The following is an 11,812-nucleotide window of genomic DNA, read 5'->3' as shown; positions in this document are numbered from 1 at the left end:
ATTTACTGTAAGGGAAGTAGTATTTGTCTTAAAACTGAGTACTCTAAGCCCACAGTGCAGGTATCGGAGCAGTTTTAGAGCACTAGCACACACAAACTAAATCCAGTAAAATTCTGTGTGCTGATTTAAATATTGATTGAACAACAACCTCAGACCTCTGCACATCACACAATCACCAGAAATCACATATGGCTTTTAAAACTAAAAACTCACACAGCCCAGTACTTTGAAGCTACAGACTCTCACCACACAGGATCAGGTATGGTGCACAGTGCTGCTGCAAGGATGGAAGCCTGCCTGTTTGGCAGGGAAACTAAATCATGTTTTAGAAAATTTTAGGAACCTGGCAATACTGTTGAAGAAAAATACTCAACACAGCAGGCAATAGACCACAGAATATTCTATAAGCAAATAAACATCTAATATTTCCTTTCTCTTTGAGAACAAATATAATTAAGATCACTTTTTGCCTCGGAAGGCATATATGTTTGCCTGGGATGATCTTGCTAACCACTACTCGATATTTGATGTCCTCTGCTAGGATTACAGTTTGAAGAAAGCCATGGTTACAATACCTACAACATTCTTTTATGGCAACCACTATAGAAAATTCACAATGAGCAAGGGAAGATGGCCTTTGCATTAATCATATATGTTGAGGATCAAGTGGATTCCAAACAGCATGTTGGGTGTGAAAATGTTTGAACTTTAGACCATTCTGTTGCCTTCATGGGTTGGTGAGTCTGTAATGACATCCTCACTGGGTTGAGGGATGATTTCTAGTCCTACCATGTCCAAGTGGAGTGCCATTTCTTCTGATGTGAAAGTGTTCAAATGGACATCATGGCGTCCATTTCTCCTTCAACTGGCATTTGACCCACTGCTTAAATGTGTAGGAGAGCCTGGGGTACTGGACTTCATGATTATAGCGGCCAGGGTAGCACTATGACCGTGCAGAGTGATGGCTTCCTGGAAGGGCTACAAAGCAGTCTCCACAGCTGAGCTAGTGTCTGTCGAAGCAGCTGGACTAGGGGGCATTGCATTTAGTCTTGAGGGAGCTTCGGAATTTGGGAACGGAGGAACCTTTCCATACAGGAAGCCAATCAATGTTCTCCACCAATAGTTCTGTGTATTTTTAAATTATTACTTTATATATTTATTTGAGAGTTAGAGTTACAGAAAAAGAGAGGGAGAGACAGAGAGGAAGGTCTTCCATAAATTGGTTCACTCCATAAATGGCCGGAATGGCCAGAGCTGGGACAATCGGAAGCCAAAGCCAGGAGCTCCTTCCAGTTCTCCTACATGGGTGCACTGGCTGAAGCGCTTGAGCCATCTTCCACTGCTTTCCCCAGCCATTAGCAGTGAGCTTCATTGGAAGAGGAGCATTAGGGGCAGGAACCGTTGACCATATGGGATGCCAGAGCCACAGGCAGAGGCTTAGTCTACCATGTCGCAGTGCTGACCCCTCTTCTGCATTTTCTAACTCAAGGCAACACATCCTTCTGGGTCGCTGATGGCTGACCTGAATTCCAGGATCAAACCTTCCCTTAGGAGTATCCACACTTTATCTGTAGAGCTTGGTGATGGCGGTAGCTGCTTTTTGGAAGGGGACCCCGTCTTTGAATAGCTGGGCCTCCAGGGCGGAGGCTGAGCTCCTGAAGAGGTGCCTCCGCCTCAACTGCGTGTGCTCCCCAGGCTGCTGTTCGTCCTGCTGGGCCTCAGCCAGAGAACCCACACTCGGGCCGGTGCTCTTGGATCTCAGTCTCGCCCTCCTCCTTCTGCTCCTCCATCCTCTGCGACCCTCTGCATTGCACCCTGGTCCCTAGCCTGTCCACCCACTGCGCAGGGCCCTGCTGTATATCTCCAGGGACCACCGATGGCTGCCGCCCCTCCTGCCTCGCCTCGCTTTGCCTCGCAGGCCGCACAGCTTCTATCGCCTTGCCCCGGCCACGTGGCCATCTTAGGGCCACGGCCGCAAGCCCACTGCTAGGACTGAGGGCTGCCTTCCATACCTCATCCCCGCAAGACACAATCTGACAAGACAGCCTCTTTCCTGGCCTCTGTGTTGTATGGTAAAGGGAAATAGAACTCAAGACAGCTATGTCTCAGGTTCTTCTTATTGGTTCACACTATCTCTGTAGTCACAGCCAACTGTGAGGGAGCTAGAAAATGCAATGGTGCTACTCCCCAAAAGGGAATGGAGGGCTGGAAATGTTTGGAAAGCAACACTGATGATTGTCATATATGCAGGTGACACGACTGTGAAACTGGTCTAAGGCAGGAAATTTAGATTTAGTTAGCAAAAGTGGGTAATGATATTATTCAGGGTTGTTACTGGAATGACAGTTGATGCATCAAAAGGATACTTACATTTCAAGAAATGGCATCTATTAAAAACCTAGTGCAACTGTGTGAAATGTTACCAATAGTAAGATTCATTCTGGAACATCCCGTCACAAGAAATCAATCATGTGACACTCTTCTAGTTGGTGTCATAGTCCACTAAGAATATATTTCAGAGAACATGAGTGCTTTAAAAGTGATCTGCTCAAACTGCCTCAGATGTAAGTAATCGCCTCTTCCCTTTAGTCATACTTGGTGGAAATTTTAATTTTTCCATTTTGGACTTTCTTAAATCAGAATGCATTTCACAGATTTTCAAGTGTTCAGAGTCAGTTTTGACCAAGGACATATCACATCCTCTATTTTTAGGAGGGTGGTATTTTAGTGCTGCTCACCTTGACTTGGAATGCCATAATGAATTAATCTCCCTAAAGGATATGCTCCCTTTACCTTTAAATTAAACACAATTAAATGGATATTCAAGTAAATCAGCCCTTTTCAAACCAAGTTTAAGCAATACACTTATCTGTACATTTTCTACTGAATCGCCCTTTATATTTCTGTATTTTAATAATATAACTCTGTGACTCAGATATAAAAACTTAATGTTGGAAAATTAATCCTTCACTTATAAAATCAGAAGTTCAACTTGATATTAATTTTTCATTATCATTATTAGCTTAATATAGTCCTCAAATTAATTTGGTCTTTCCCCATTATAGCAATACGATATTAGGCTCTTAACATCAGAAGCCATTTAAAATTTAACTTCCTAATCTCATACAAGCTAAGCAGATCTCTTGTACCTGCACAGCCATGGGCCACTCTATCAGAATCACTTGATCCTTGCCTCTTGTTTTGAAACTCCTAGAGCAGAGGAAGTAGAGGGAGAGAGTTTGAGGAGAACAAAGTTGTTACTCTTGATGGAAGCTTGGCCTAAGGACAGCAGAGTTAGCAGTTCTCCTCACTGATCTGGAAATACAAGTCATTTAAGTAGCACTAAAGACCAACGGACTAGAACTGCTGTAGTTACACTATTTGTATAATTAAATTATTTAGAAGTGTGTTGGAAATAGCCATTTCAGCAAAAGGGCATGTAGTGTTATAGAAAGAGAAAACACATTTGGTTTGCATGTGTGAGGTGTTTAATGTTCCTGTTAATGGAACAAAGTGTTTATTTTCAATACACAGCAGAAAAGATGTATTTGAACTAAAATGTCAGGTGAACATACTTAGGATATGTGTCTGAGTTACCATAGTGGCAGCGATCTAATCTTTGTAGATGCTCATTAAGAGCTAAGGAAGGGGGCAGACATTTGCCCTAGTGGTTAAGACATCAGTGAGGATGTCAGTGTCCTGCAGCAGAGAAACCTGGGTTCTAGGCTTCAGCTGTTGCCCCGGCTTCCTGTCCATCCAGACTCTGGGAAGCTGTGGCAATGGCTCCGACAAGTGGGGCCCTGCCTCTGATGTAGGAGATGCTGTATTGTTGCTTTGGTTTCCATTTCCATTATGATCATTGATGTTGAATTTTGTCATTTACTGGTTGGCCATTTGTATATCTTATTTTGAGAAATGTCTTGCAATCTATCTGAAAAAGAATTTTTAAAAATTACAGTTGTCACAAAAGTAATGCAATTCTGAGGAATAAACTCAGAGGAGGTGAAATATCTTTACACTGAAAACTATAAAATTTAGTTGAAAGAAATTGAAGAGACTATAAATGAAAAGACATCTTTTTATGAACTTGAAGAATTAATATTAGTAGATGTCTTATTACCCCTAACAATCTATAATTTCAATTCGATTCCCATTAAAATTCTAATGGCATTTTTCACAGAAAGAGGGAATTCAAGCTGGAAATTCCTAAGAAAGCACAACAGACCCTAAATGGACAACACAATCTTGAGCAGAAAGGATAAAGCTAGAGGCATGACACTGTCTGAACTCAAAATATACTACAAAGCTGTAATAATCCAAAGAAGCTACAGTCATACAAACAAATGGAATGGGATACAAAACCCAGAAATAAATAGTAGCGGCTGATTTTAAATATAAGCACCAAGAACACACATGGGAAAAAGGCCAAAGTCTTCAATAAATGGTGTTAGAGAAACTAGATGTCCATATGAAGAAGAATGAAACTATAACTTTATCCCCTCCCCATCATATCTAACTCACATACACACACAAACTCAAAATGGTTTAAATACTTAAATATACAGTCTCAAACATTGAAACTATTAGAGCACACACACAGGGGAAATCTTGGACATTAGTCAGGTTAAGGATTTTTGCATAAGACTGGAAAAGCAACAACAAAAGCAAAAATAGATGAATGGGATTGCTTCAAACTAAGAATCTTCTTTTTTTTTAAAATATTTTTAAAATTTTTTTTATTTTTGACAGGCAGAGTGGACAGTAGAGGGAGACAGAGAGAAAGGTCTTCCTTTTTTGCCATTGATTCACCCTCCAATGGCCGCCAGGGTAGGCGCGCTGCGGCCGGCGCACCGTGCTGTTCCGATGGCAGGAGCCAGGTGCTTATCCTGGTTTCCCATGGGGTGCAGGGCCCAAGAACTGCACTCCCTGGCCACAGCAGAGAGCTGGCCTGGAAGAGGGGCAACCGGGACAGGATCGGTGCCCCGACCGGGACTAGAACCTGGTGTGCTGGCGCCGCAAGGTGGAGGATTAGCCTGTTAAGCCATGGCGCCGGCCTCAAACTAAGCATCTTCTATATCACAAAGAAAGCAATCAGCAGAGTCAATGGCCGACATACAGAATGTGAACATGTTTCCAAACTGTGCATCTTACAAAGGGTTAATATGCAGACTAAGGCATTCAAACAATTCAATAGCAAAAAGCTGATACAATTTAAAAATGGACAAAAGACCTGAGATTAATCAGATTTCAACTTGGTTATTTAAATGTTTTGATTTCTTGTTCTGAACATACTTTTCTTTTTTAGTCTACATACATGAACTTCCATATAATTACTCTGATCTTTTGCACTGCATAATATCGTCATGATGCATTGGTTTTACTGATATAATCATCTAGCAGGGAATTATTTTTATAGAGACCTATCATAAAATACAAAATTGATTGAATCCATGAGGATGGAAACTTTTTTAGAGTTACTGTGGATTATCCTAATGCAATTCTTAAAAAGTACAGTTTGAGATATGTACACTATTCCTCTTACAAGCAGATGAGATTTATTTTATCTTCCCTTATGCATCTTAGAATTTCTGCATTTAAAGTTGTATTTCACTGTGGTATTGCTGAAATAGCACTTTCAACATACCATTATCTGACAATCCAGCATTCTCAATATTTGATCTGGATTAGAGTAGGGACTCTTGATTCTAAATGTCAGGATTTAAATACAAGGTCCAAAAATTATTGATTAAAATTGCCAAAATTTGAGCTACTCAGGATCCCTTGTATTGGTTCATTCCCAATTCCAATTTGTTGCCAATATGTACATTGACAGGCAGCAGGATTTGGGTAGCTGCCACCCATGTAAGAGACGTGGATTGAGCCCTGGGCTGCTGAATTTGGTCTGGCTTAGCCCTGGCTATTGTGGTCATTTGAGGGAGAATTTTCTATATCAGATACATGGAAGATATTCTCTCTGTGCCTCCTTCTTTCTCTGTCTTGATGTGTTAAACAGAAATAAATTATTTTAATTAACATAATGTATACATTTTTGCCTCAGCTTTCTCATTTTACATGAAGATGGTAACACTACATTGTATATAGACAAAATAGCTTTATGCATATGTAGTTTTTAAAAGAGTGCTGCTGATGTTAAGATGACTGCATTGTACATCAGAATACTTGGGTTCAATTCTGATTTCTGGCTCCTGACTCCAGCTTCCTGCTAATGCAGACCATGGAAACAGATGAATGATGGCTCAAGTAATTGGGTTCCTGCTCCCCAAATAGGTGACCTGGATTGAATGCTCAGCTCACTCCAGGCTTTGTCCCTGGCACGGCCTTGTGGGCATTTGGGGAATGAGCCTGTGAATGGGATTCTCTGTCTGTATCTTTGTCTCTCTCAATCCCCTGTGTGTCTCTGCTTCTCAAATACATAACTAAAATGTAAAGAAATATAGTTGTTATTCTGTATTGATTTTATGTCACAGTTATCTTAAATTCATGTGTTACATTTTACTTCTCTCTCTCTTTTTTTTTTTTTTTGACAGGCAGAGTGGATAGAGAGAGAGAGACAGAGAGAAAGGTCTTCCTTTTTGCCGTTGGTTCACCCTCCAATGGCCACTGCGGCCGGCTCATCGCGCTGATCCGAAGCCAGGAGCCAGGTGCTTCTCCTGGTCTCCCATGCGGGTGCAGGGCCCAAGGACTTGGGCCATCCTCCACTGCCTTCCCGGGCCATAGCAGAGAGCTGGCCTGGAAGAGGGGCAACCGGGATAGAATCCGGCGCCCCAACCGGGACTAGAACCCGGTGTGCCGGAGCCGCAAGACGGAGGATTAGCCTGTTAAGCCACGGCGCCAGCTACATTTTACTTCTTACTGCAGTCTACAGTTTATGGTTGTAACATGCTCAGATTTGGATTACTGTGGTTATTTCACAAATGACTTCTTAACTCAGTAATTATACTTTATTTTATATAAATCATAAATCCTTATACCAGAGAATGATCATTAATATTATTTTAAGGCAAATTAATCTTTGGTGGTAAACCACTGAATAGTCTTTTCTGATAGCATAATCAGATTTAAAAAGAGGCATTTTCAGAGTATCGGATAAATAACACACCATGTATTCACATAAGGAATATCATTTAGCAATTAAAATTAGCAGCCTAAAGCTAACTGCATCAGCAGAGTAGATCTGAAAAACAGATGAGTGAGTAAGCCGCTCACAACAAAGGAAAGGTTTTAGTAGGCACCAGAATTTCAATTCAAGCCAGGGGACAGACTTTCATGGAAACCAATCAAAGCTTAAAGGAAAAAATACATGCAGATCCAACTCAATGCTTGCTGAAATAGTTGGTCTCAGTCTGCTTTCTGTTCCTATGACAGAATATCAGATACTGAGTAACTTAAAGAGAAAAGATGCTTATTCTGAGTCATAGTTTGGGGTGTCCAGGAGCATGGTGCTGGCATCTGCTTGGCTTCTGGGGGAGGGGTTTGTGGTTGAAAACGTGGAAGATGAAGACAATGATAGGAGTGCATGTAAGAGTAGCAATCTGGTCCCTGATGAAAAGAGTGAAAAAGAGGGCTGAAGTCCCATTATAGTTAGCTCATCGATACAAAAAAATACAACTGACAAATGATACCAAACACCTCTTAAAGTACATGCCACTTCCAAGCACCTTCCTGTTGCGATCAAGTCCCCAAATGAGTTTTGATGAAGAGAAACATATTCAAACCCTAGTGGCCTATGCCAAGCCATAGTAAGTCTGAAGTGTGCAGAATAACGCATCCCCACATTGTCTGGAGGCACAGAACTGAACCCAAAAGAGAGTTGCTACCTACAATCACTGACCCTTTCTAAATGGGCTACTTAAACCTATAAAAAATTAATAAAAACTTCAGGAGCAAAAGAGTTGGAGCAGCTGCTACCAAAAGTGTGGAGATGAGGAAGAAACCAGGTAAGACACAGAGAGTCGGGATTCACATCTGTGCCAGATCCGGAGGGCCACATCTGGGAATTCGGAGCTGGTGTTTCTGGCAACAGTGGTTGACATTGTTAGTGATACCCATCCCCTCCCCGCAACAAATGTAACATTGAACAACATTGCCAAACCACTATGGTTTGGGTGCTCTGGAAACTGACCAAAGGAAATGAGCAATTCATCCTGGCTTTCTTACTGATTTTCTGTCCATAGTTTCTGAGTCTTCCTTTTCTGAATCTGCTTCTTGTGACAGATCACAGAAATATCAACATGTGGAGAGTTTTATATTTCCCTCTTCCATTTTCAGAATTGCCAAGTGCTTTTCATGTGAATTCACAATTTTAACCAATGGAAATCAATGATTTTTGCATAGTTATTTTAAGCTCCATCTTTTCAGCTCTAGGTCCTGATCTCCAATTTCTTCCTGACAGTGTCACCTGAATTTTTAAAGGGGCTCTAAAATAGTATTTAAATACACGTTCATAATCAGCAGCCACAAACACAACTCATTCTTTGCTTTATACATCATATTCAATTTAGTGCCTCTATCTGTCATGTAGTGATACAAATTTGAGGTCGTCTTGGCAGTCTCCATCTCTCAGACGATGAAAAGCAGTCAATCAACAAATCCATCCACAGCTCTCAATACTTGCTGCCTTTCCAAAGAACAGGCACTCATTTTATCTTACCTAACACTTGTGATTTCTTCCAGTTCCTTTCTCCTTTCATCAATATCTCTGATATTAATTCATCAAAACCTTTCATAAGTTGAGATGTTTATTTTCCAAGCTTTCACTCTTTTTGTACACCATACATTAAGCTCAAGTCTGTTGTTTACACATCATATTTTGTCTATTTAATTTAACTGCTAATTGGCATGTGAAAGACAGGTCTTAGTTATTTTTAGTTCCATGACATCTCACTTAGCACTGGTCTTATAAGAGATGAAGATACTTCCTATAGCTATTCCTGGCTCTGTAAGTATATATTCATGTTTTCTAAAAAATATGTAATTATGTTTTAATCAAAGCTATTATCAAATACAATGACTTTTGTCCATAATACAATTCAAAATATCATGTTTTTATTTAAATGGATAAAATATGGCATTATGAGAGTCAAAAGAATAAATGTTGCTAATATATATTCCCTACAGTGAGAGAAAACTCAGCTCAAACTGCATTAAACCAGAGGAAATTTATTGTTCAGAAAAAAATACAAGACATTCAAAGGTAGGGGTGGAGGTGGGTCTAGCTTATCTATGTTAAAATTTAATCCACAGTTGAAAAGGAGTGGTGGCAATTTCAGAGTTCACATCACACTGAGACAACTTATGGGGCATTCAAAGAAACTCTGATTTTCTATGGCTCTAGGTAAGGAAAAAGACTAAGGGCAGATTGTTGATAAAGACTTTAGCTAAACTTGTATTATTTCTGATCACCTTTTTTTAAAACTGTGATTGTTAATTGGAAATTGATGTATGTTTGATGTGTAGAAATCATAGTCTGACTCCTGAAATTTCAAATGGGGTCATCTTCTCCTGGATCGTGGGGCAATATCTGAACGAAACTAGATGGCTTTTAGCAAAGAGGAGTTGGAAATGGAGATGAGGATAAAAACAATAGTGTTTACTAAGCCTATGATCCAATTGGGACACTGAACTCACACAAAGTCTATAGTTTTCTTTCTTTTTTTTTTTTTAAACATTTATTTATTTATCTATTTGTAAGTCAGAGTTACACAGAGAGAGAAGGAGAGGCAGAGATAGAGAGGTCTTCCATCCGATGGCCCACTCCCTAGATGGCTGCAACGGTCGGAGCTGAGCTGAGCTGATCCGAAGCCAGGAGCCAGGAGCCAGGAGCTTCCTCCACGTCTGCTACGTGGGTACAGGGGCCCAACTACCTAGGCCATCCGCCACTGCCCCCCGAGGCCACAGCAGAGAGCTGAATCTGAAGCAGAGCAGCGGAGACCAGAACTGGCGCCCACAAGCGACGCCGATGCTTCAGGTCAGGGCGTTAACCCACTGTGCCACAGCGCCAGCCCCAAGTCTATAGTTTTCTTATTGGGCCCTCCTTCATTTTAGTCTATCTGGTGTAAAATACACTGGTAACAGGCTATGGGGGAGTAGGCACATATAACACCATATTAAATATTTCCCTCTTGATATTGTCTAAATTTACCTGTTTCCCTCCATCTTTCCATTATGTGCTACTAATTTTAATATATATTTTCCTTTGATGTTATAAAGTCACTTGGTTTTTTAATCTATTTGGGTTATGAAGAAAAAAATATTTAAAATATCATTTTCTTTGGTTTTTCATGTGCTTTGTAACATTTTGTTCCAAAATTCTATTTTTTCATAGGGCTGTTTTTACATGTGCCCTTTCAAATGAAGTAACTAAAGTTGCTTCAATTAGTGGATATCTGGATGGATTTAGAAACCAAGAGTTGAAAAACACAGCAAGTTTTTAAATGAAAACCTTCAGAAAGTATCGTGTTGGATCTAGTTTGTGTATCTGCACATAGTATATAGTTTTGTTTTCTCCAAGAATATAAATCAAAGAAAATTCTTGAACACAGCAATGAAATATATCTATAATTTGAGAAAGGCTAATGCTTTAGTTAATTTTGTACACAAAACACTCACATTCACATCCAAAAAGCAACTACAGATATAATATCTGATTTCATTCCCATATTATTTCATTCTAGAAAGTAGAATTATTTCCTCTTTTGGAAAATTGGTGGAAAATTATAATATAATGAAATTATGTGTATTACTGCAAAGTATTTGGAACCATAGTTGTTACTCTAAAACTATTTGAAGATTAATTATAACATTAGTTTAGTGGGGAAGAAATTTAGTGGATAATGTAGATAATTTTGCTTTCCTAGGAAATTTTATATTTAAATGAACTATATTTCTATATAATGCGATTTCAGCATATTATGTGTCCTATAAAATAAATGAAACCTAAATTACTGCATTTTGCAGAATCAGTACTTGTAAAATGATATCTAGGGAATTTCATTTCCACATACCAAGCAAAATGTAATATTAGTAGTACTGCAACTTACAAATAGTTGATTTTGCTTTAAGAAAAAATGTTAACTAAGATATTTAGAAAAAAATAAGAGTACAAATCTTCACCATCCTGCACACTGCTAGACTCATTCTGCTAACTAAATCTCAACATTTCAACTAGAAAGGACATCACTGGAGTGGTGTTGGCAGAATGTAAGACAGCCATTTCAAACATTACGTCCATAATCAGCCCTCTTTGAAGGTGAATATTTACTTTAACAGCTTCAATTTCAGAACAGCTCTCTTAGCACCTTGGAAATATTACTTCCTCTAAGAAATAGCAATATTGGAATTAAACAACTTGTGTGTAATGTTTTCTCTAATGGAAAGTGAGTTGTCTTGGGGATGAAAAGAAGCAGAACTTGTGAAGACATGGTCAGGGCACAAAATACTAAAATGTCTATGTCACAAAGCCATTTTCTCTAGAAGTATGTATATATACACACAAACATATCCAGTCTCCAAGCCTGTTTTCATGAATCTGATAATTACAGCCTAGCGTGTTTAAGGCAGTTCTATTGAGTCATTACAACTTCTCTTACTCCATGCTACCATGGATGGCAGTTTTCTCTGGGCAAATTCAAATTGACATGGTAGCTCCAAGAGGGAAAGCACCCTAGTGAATATATACACTCTGTGCAAAAGACAATTAAATACCAAGATAATACTTGTGGCAGTCAAGTACAATTAGGGATAACGAGAATGTGAACACAGAAAAATTTTAAAAAATATTAACTAATGAAAG

General features: G+C 39.4%; 1 pseudogene; it reads right to left on the bottom strand.

The window, feature by feature from the left end:
* Positions 1-708: 708 nt before the first annotated feature.
* Positions 709-1,790, bottom strand: LOC133773366 (HUWE1-associated protein modifying stress responses 1-like; annotated as a pseudogene).
* Between the last annotated feature and the right edge of the window lie 10,022 nt (positions 1,791-11,812).

The sequence above is a fragment of the Lepus europaeus genome, chromosome 14 (assembly GCF_033115175.1).
Source record: "Lepus europaeus isolate LE1 chromosome 14, mLepTim1.pri, whole genome shotgun sequence".
Taxonomy (NCBI): domain Eukaryota; kingdom Metazoa; phylum Chordata; class Mammalia; order Lagomorpha; family Leporidae; genus Lepus; species Lepus europaeus.
Note: the sequence above shows the minus strand (reverse complement) of the source record. Positions and strands in the feature narration are given on the sequence as shown.